Source organism: Myotis davidii, unplaced genomic scaffold, assembly GCF_000327345.1.
Source record: "Myotis davidii unplaced genomic scaffold, ASM32734v1 scaffold368, whole genome shotgun sequence".
Classification (NCBI taxonomy): Eukaryota; Metazoa; Chordata; class Mammalia; order Chiroptera; family Vespertilionidae; genus Myotis; species Myotis davidii.
Window position 1 is genome coordinate 209568 of NW_006298786.1, and position 8693 is coordinate 218260.

Below are 8693 nucleotides of genomic sequence, written 5' to 3' on the forward strand. Positions count from 1 at the left end.
AGCCCCTTTAGTCCGCTCTACTTTCTTTGCCATGGTTTGTATCACTTTCTGACTCGCTCTATTATTGTGGGATTGCATCAGTATTTTGTTGGTTGCCCCCCCACCCCCCCCCACCCACACACACACACACACACACACACACACACACACACACAATTACAATATGCATCAGCCACAGGAGTACAGGGAACTTATCGTGCTCACTGAACTACCCCAGAACCTAAAACAGTACTTGCCACACAAAAGTGTTCACAATATTTATGAATGAGTAGCAGTTATAGCGTTTCCCACCTTGCTGACCTGTCCCTGCTGGTGGTGCACACCATGCACACCATTATCTGTTGGACAATTGCTTAGTAGAAGCTCTCCATGCAGCTTTGCCTGCATAGACACAGACTCAGCCCTCCTGGACAGACACGGTGCTCCCTCTGCCATTGATTAGAACCAGTTGGAGTCTTTTTTTAAAATTTCATGATTGGTTAAGGTATTACATATGTGTCTCCATCCCCCCATTACCCCCTAACTTTTTCGTTCATCAATTTATGTTGTTCATTATATTCCATAAATGAGTGAGATCATGTGATATTTATCTTGCCTGTAACAGGATTAAGCACTGATTTCAGGAAAGTAAGAAAATTACCAAGATGTAGTCATCAATCTGTCTTCACCTTGGTGGCACATTGACAAGCATTATAAACCAGGACTTGCAAAGTAAATGCAAATTTATAGACCTCTCAGCTCTGTCCACAGGACCCAAATCTGGCAGAATTGGTATCACCATTGAGCTATTACAACTGGACCAGATGAACTCTTCTGTCCACAGATTTCCTCTGAATCCACAGGTAACCCAGCTATTGGAGCTGCCTGGCAATTCATCCTGGGCCTCAGCTTCAGAAAGACCACCTAAACAAAATTCCATCTGCTTACACCAGCGGCAGCAATTACAGCTACTACTCCTCTGCACCACGCCACGGCCCTGCCAAAGAACTCAGCCCACTCCAGCAACGGTCACACGCAGCATTGCTCCTCCAAGCTGAGCAAGCCTTAGAGACTCTGAGACGGAGAAATAGCCAAAGTAGTACATGTGGCTGACAGAACCTACACTTGGCCCTACACCCCCTAAGTGTCTCTGACTTCAACCTATTGTTCCTAACCATTCCACTCGCCACCAGCTCTAACTCCTGGAGCAAATTATCGATAGAAATGTAGACAACTGGTGATTCCTAGATCCACAGCACCTGAATTCACCAATCAGTCTTAATACCATTAAAAGCTGACATGGAAAGACATTATTGCTTCCCACTATTAGGCAATAGGAAGTACATAGCATTCACATAAAATATTCTTGCCACAAAACTTAAAAGAAAACAAGCCTGAGTTTAATTGAACCTTAGACATAAACACCAGTTTACAGGAAACATGGAAGATAAAAAATTTGTCCATTGAGAGGGCAGTCAGCTAAATCCAGAGCAGAACTCACTCTGTAGGACAATGCCCCAGTGGCTTCAACAAATAAATTCACAAAAACGCAAGGAAGAACTACTACAGATTAAAGAGACCTAAGAGACACATCACCCAAGTGCAATGTGAAACCTTATCTGGATCCTGAATCCAGAAAAATACCTGTAAAAAAATAGTTTTGATGTAAATTTTTATGTAAATACCTATTGGACTATTAATTGGCATTGTATTGAGTGTGAAAATAACAGAATGATGGTGTTATTTCAAAAACATTTCCTGTTAGAGCTAGATACTGAAGTATTTATGCGTCAAATGGTATGATATCTAGAATTTGCTTCAAAGCAAACAAAAGAGTAAGAGGTAGATGAAATAAGAATGACTGAGTGTTGATAATTATTGCAGCTAGGAGATGAATAAATGAGGTTCAGTATGCAGTTTGTTCTATTTCTCTATATGTTCCATATTTTCATAATAAAGTTAAACCTGAAAAGAAGTGATGATGTTGGGGTATAGAATTTTTAATCCCAAAGCAGTATCATGCTCAATGTGGAAATAGTCGAGATTTTTCTTTAAAAAGCCTTCCCATTACAGGAGATAAAGTTACCAACTTAGAAAAACCCCTTGGTTATTAACACAGTGAGGTGCTCCCCAGGAATATACCACAGAAGCCAAACGGGAAATGATTAAAAGATAAAACCATGCACATTTAAGAAATAATATATATATTTAAGTTATTAGAAAAACATTTAAAAGCAAATTTTCCCATGTGATGAAATGGGAAAATTTTTGCAAAGTACATGTCATAAAAAGCTTAGCCTTATCATTAAATTTAAAATTTCTTGTAAATCTATAAGAAAAAATAATACTCTGCCCAAATGAGCAAAAGATATGAGCAGAAAGTTTGAGGGAAAAGGGGAAAAGGTGTCCAGATGGTCAATCTGTATGAGGGCGAAACAAGAGCCAGGCTCACTGGCAATAAAAGCAGTGAATGTTTAAAACGCACACCAAAGTCTACACGTTATTGATGAAAACAGCATATTGAACAACATCTGATAGTCCCTGTGTAGACAATAGCTCATCGAGACTGTCTTTGCCTTCAGCCGGCGGGGCCGGAAATGGGTTCCCACTTCCTATTTACATGAAGGAAAAGCTGCATGAATGCCCGTCCCAGCAATTCCTCCTGAAGGTAGTTATTCTGGTGCGGCAACTGTGAAAACAGTACGGAGTTTCCTCAAAACTTTAAAAATGGACCTGCCCTATGACCCAGTGATCCCACTTCTGGGAATGTATCCTAAGAACCCCACAACACCAATCAGAAAGAAAACATGCACCCCTATGTTCATAACAGCATTATTTACAATAGCTAAGATTTGGAAACAGCCCAAGTGCCCATCAGTAGATGAGTGGATAAAAAAAGCTGTGGGACATTTATTGACAGTATTATGATGTCCTCCATTTCCCCCCATTTGCCTCCCTCCACCCAGCCTCCATGCCACTCCAGGCCTTCACCCCATTGTTTTCTGTGCCCTTGGGCTATGCATATATGCATTTATGTTCTTTGGTTAATCTCTTCCTGTCCCTCCCACCCTGCTCTCCTCTGAAATCTGTCAGTCTGTTCCATTCATCCAGGCCTCTGGACCTATTTTGTTTATCTGGTTTGTTCATTGGGTTCCACCTTTAAGTAAGATCATGTGATATTTCTCTTTTCTTACTGGCTCATTTCGCTTAGCATAAAGCTCCACAGGTCCATACCTGCTGTTCATAAAGAGTAAGAGATCCGTCTTTTTACAGCTGCATAGTATTCCATGGTGTGGAAAATAAATAAATGATAGATAGATAGATGATAGATAGATAGATAGATAGATAGATAGATAGATAGATAGATAGATAGAGAGATAAGCAGAAAGGGGAGGTCCATTGGGGGAGAAAATGTCAGAAAGAGGCTGTTAGGTACAGACAGCTTTCTCGGGCACTACTAGGGCAGGGCGCAGAGCTTTCAGCAGTGGCCAGAGGCTTGAATCCTAGTGCTGACCCCACTCCCATGGTTTGGCTTTCTTTTTATCCTACGTGCTGAAGTCCAGAGCTACTGAAAAACTGGAACGGATCTAGAGGACCAAGTGTTTCTTTTTGCTGATATGTACAAATCACCTATGAAAAACCTACTTATTCATTGGACACCATTTTGTGCATAAAACTAAGAAAGTAATAAAAATGGTTTTCTTCAGTCATATCACTCTTGAGTCTCAGAACCTTAATCTGTAAAACTAGAAAGCATGCCCATTGGTCAATACTCGAGTTCCAGTTTGCAATGGAAAATGTACCCATGTATGATCCAGGACATTGTTGAAATAAATTTCAAGGCCCAAGATGGAGCCCATCCTGCAAACCAAGACTTAGATTACTTTTGTGTCTCTGTAAATGTTCCAGTTGGCCAGAAACACAGTATATCTAAGTAGCCAGTCCCCAAACACCAAGGCAGCTCTGGGCTCTGTATTTATTTCATTATTCCTTCTCCCCCCAAACAAGGTGGGCTATGGACCCAGCCAATAAGATAGTTCTTGTTTTTATCTTCCTTGTTCTTTATATTTTTATCCTATAAAATTTTCTTGCCTTCAGCCCCATTTTGCAGTTCTCCAAATAGAGACTGTTCACTTTATGAAGTGTTAAGTAAAGTTGGTTTGTATCATCTACATTGCCTTCTTTAATCATTTTTAACAACATGAAGGTAGAGCCAGATTCCCTAAAATGTATTCTTGGAATTTTCCAGAAGATTGGTTTTCTCAAGCCGTAGGTTGCTGCAGTATTGACCTCATGGGTTAACTGGTTGAGAACCCCTGAGTTGAGGGGCAACTGCTCAGTTTGCTTCCACTTGCATTTCCCCCGAGGAGAGTGAGTCTATGTGGGAAGCAGTTGCCCCAAGTCTTCCAGACGCCAGAGTGCTGGAGTTCTGAGTGCAGTGAAAGGCCTGCTACAGTGCAAAGAAGACCAGCCCCACGCCTCCATGGAAACCACAGCCTAAAGACCTGGAGCTGCTGGTCCCTGGAGAGAGAGCTCCACAGACAGAGCAGCAGACGGGGCTTCCCCCCTGACAGAGCCAAAGGTACATGTGTGAAGTAGGTTATGGAAGAGCAGTGGTAAACAAAATTAATGAGTCTGTGAGCTGATCTCAACAGTGAATTTTGAGGAAAACTGTGACTTATCCAGATTAAAATCTGAATAGAATGCTGTAATATTTCCAGAAACATGAGGCATTGATTCATCCCCCGGAGAGGAAAGACTGATGTTAACTTTCATGACGGGAAGAGAGACTGCTACCCCTCCCCACCCTCCTTTCTTAGAATGGCGCCTAGAAAATCTGGCATTGAAATAAAAGGCAAACCAAAGAAGAAATGGTGGATGACAGCTCGAGAAAATACTTTGTCAATAAAATCTCAGATGGAGTTCTGGGTCCTAGTCCTCAGGGTACATTTCCAATTCAGCTCAGAGAGTGGAATCAGGGATGTACTAACAGGCCAATGAATACTTGGGAAAAGGAGGCATTTGATCCTGAGCAGTGGTTCCAAATGTGGGGAGCACACCCACAGGGGGACAATTTGATTTTTAAGGGGGAGGGGGCAATTCAGGAATGAATTATAAACAGTGAAGTTTTTGCATTTCTTATGGTTCTCGGGGCCTCATGTATAGTATATAAATATATACTGTGACATATTTATGCATTTCAATTCTCTATTATATATTTTGAAACTTTCATATCACTTCATATTGTTATTATTTTTTAAGTTTCTTTTTTATTGTTTAAAATATTATGAGTAGTACATTTGTCTCCTTTTTTTCCCCTTGACCTTCCCCCCGCCTTCCCTAACCCCCAGTGTCAAAGCAGATTCCTCAGTACTTCAACTGTCCTTTCGTTCTTTTATTTTTCTCTTTCATGGATGCCATGTTCTTTAGAAACTTGTTTAGACCAACTTAATGGCCTTTTAGGCTTCCTCCATGTGAATAGGAGTTCACTTTTTAAATAATAAGAATTATATGTCACAGGGGGCATCGGGATTTTAGAGATGCTTAGGTGAGGCATGGCCATAAAAAAGGTTGGGAACCACTGATCTAGAGAGTTGAATCTCAACCTGGGTTGCACATTGGAATTCCTGATCCTGGTCTTCACCCTCCGCCCTCAAACCCCCGACCCACCCCCACCCCGCCCCAGGAATTCTGATCATTAGGCCTGGTGGGAATGATCATTAGGGCGGTGTGGGAATTGGGCTTTTTAATACTCCAGGTGATTCTGCTGGGCAGCCTGGGCTGAGGACCACTGTCCGTTGTGACAGCCAGATGAATGGGATCAGAGGTAGGGCTGTTGGATATGCAATTTCTCTATTCTTCGTTTCCTCCTGGGTATATTGACAAGTAGCAGCTCACATAACTGTCACCAGGTGAGATAGGACGATCTATGTGAAAGCACTCTGAAAATTCGGAAGCACGATGCAATAGTTATGGTGCAGAAATCATCCTCCGTCCATGCCCACTGAGTGAGTTATTGAACCAGGCACCAGCCAGAGCAAAAACATACGAGGGCTAACTGGAGGTCTGAATGCATATTGCTTTATGAAATGAAAAATTAGGGGGAATTCTTATAAAATGTCCTCAAAATCATGTGGACTTTTTCCAAAAGCATGAAAATGAGGTATGTGTAACAGAATGTCCAGGTGTATGAGTGTGCAAGCTGAAGGAAGGAAGAGAGCAGGGAGGGAGGGGTGAGGAGGGAGGAGAAGGGCAGGATTACCTTTGCCCATATGGATTATCCTTCTTCAGGTTAATAAATGCCAAATAGAATGTTGAAGGTGTTTTTTATTCCCGTCAGAGACCCATTTAAAAATATGTTACTATTGGTTAATGCACAGAACTGATTTTGTTAATACACGTGTGGATCTATATCTAAAAGAACTAAAAGTTTGAATTTAAGTTCACAATGGCTAAAGGACAGTCATATGGATGGCATAAAGTGTTCTTCAAACATGGAATATGGCATGTTAAAACCCTGTGTGTTCACTGAGCACTACTTTGTGTAAAAAGAAAAGCTAAAAATAAAGCATCAATTAATATTAGAATAGGATAAGATCAACCTTATAGCCAATGGCTAGAGCAATATTGGAATCTATTTTCCAGAACTAACTAGACAGTGGTTCTGAAAGAGGCTCGACAGGGGAAATGTGTGAATGAGTGTTTGTTAAAGACCTACACACAGATTCTCCCCAGGGAATGTGGGCCTACTCACACAGACACGGGCTTGTGTGCGGCCTGATTTGACTGCTAGCTCTCCCCGTCACATGGCCACTTTTGAGCTTTGCTCTCACGGAGCAGAAATGTCCTCATTTGTTAAATGTGTTCAAAATAAAATACAAACAGCAAAATCTGATTCTTTACCTTCAAACTGATGGCCATGTTTCTGTTTTGTCAAAGTTGTTTTAACAAAAACTTTCAAAATCATCTGCAAATAATTGAAAAGATTATCTCTTCGGTGTTTGTTTGCCAAAATCCATTGTTTTCTTCCTCTTTGAAATTCAACATCACTATGACCACACTGCAGATATATAGCGCCTTTCTCCAGAAAGCTCCAACGGCCAAGAAGAAATGTTTCTCTTCAGACCCAGGAAGTGGTACTTTATGATTAAATTATTTTGAGCAACACAGTTCTGTGTATTTTATATCGCAAAACTGCTTTCCTCGCAGATGGCTTTGCCATTCTTAGACTGAGACAAGCTTTCGTTTTCCAGCCTCAGTCAAAACCTTTATACTGTTTGCTTTGGAAGACATTGCTACACTGGGGGCAAGAGCCATATGCAAAGCCTTATCATTTAGGGAAAATATTCCACAAAGAAGCTGGATTTCATTACGGCTTGTGCTGTATAACCAGGCTACAGGCCCGGCTGCTACACACGTCACATCATTAGGCTATGGCAGTGTCTGCTTTTCGTTACCCGGGCAGCACAGCCCAAAGCCTGCATCTGTGTGCATGCACCCTGTGATTCATTAGCACGACAGGAATTTGCTGCTGTAATTGAAATAACTCAGCTTTGTGGTCTGGATGGCCATTTTGATAACCAGAGCTCCACCTCAAACTTGCTGCCTGGTCTTAAGTCATCTGCGGCACAGTGTGATCTAGAAGCAACAGACACTATATTTTCTTAGAATTTTTTTTTCTAAAGTAGTTACTGTGGGCCTGGAATTTTACCATTGCCTATCCCTGCATTCATTCATTTAATCCTCCAACATCCCTGGGGGCTAAAGTCTTCTCATACTGCCTTAGACAGATGAGGGACTGCTGTCTTCAGCAACGTGTCCAAGGCACCCCAGCAGGTACACAGTTCAGTTGGCCCTGGAGCCCTGGCTCTGAACAGCTGTTCTGATCCACTGCCCCCACCATGCTGGTTCCAGGAGAAGGGTTGGGATCCCCTACTGTTCATTTCTATAGTGGGTCCTGGAAGGGGGAAGAGCCACTTGGCCACCCACATTCTCTCTCACCCACCCTCCTCTGCACCTTGGCCTGGGTCCATCACTGACCATGGGATTGACTAGTCTCTGCAAAGCTGAGGGGAGGTCAACCCCCCGAGGTTAGTCCCTAATGAGAGATGATGCCTGTTTCTCTCCTTCCTTTCTTCTATCTGTTTTTGTATTTGCTTCCACAACAGAGAATTTTAATCTTTTCTTTTCTTTAGGACACACTTATGCTAAAAATATAATTTGTTGTTTCTCTGAAATTCAAATTTAATTGTGTGCCCTGTATTTTTAATAGGTTTTTTATTGATTTCAAAGAAAGGGACAGAGAGATAGAACCATCAGTGATAAGAGAATCATGGATTAGTTGCTTCCTACTGGGGATCGAGCCCAAAACCCAGTCATGTGCCCTGACAGAGAATTGAACCATGACCTCCTGGTTCATGGGTTGACACTCAACCACTGAGCCACACCAGCAGGGCTTGGTGTCCTATACTTTTATTTGTTAACTCTAATATTTCTAACTAGATGCTAACCATCCAATGCCATTGAATTTCTTAAATATTGGGGAAAGGGGTAGGTCTAGAGCAGCGGTTCTCAACCTTCGGGCCTTTAAATACAGTTCCTCATGTTGTGACCCAACCATAAAATTATTTTCGTTGCTACTTCATAACTGTAATTTTGCTACTGTTATGAATCATAATGTAAATATCTGATATGCAGGATGGTCTTAGGTGACC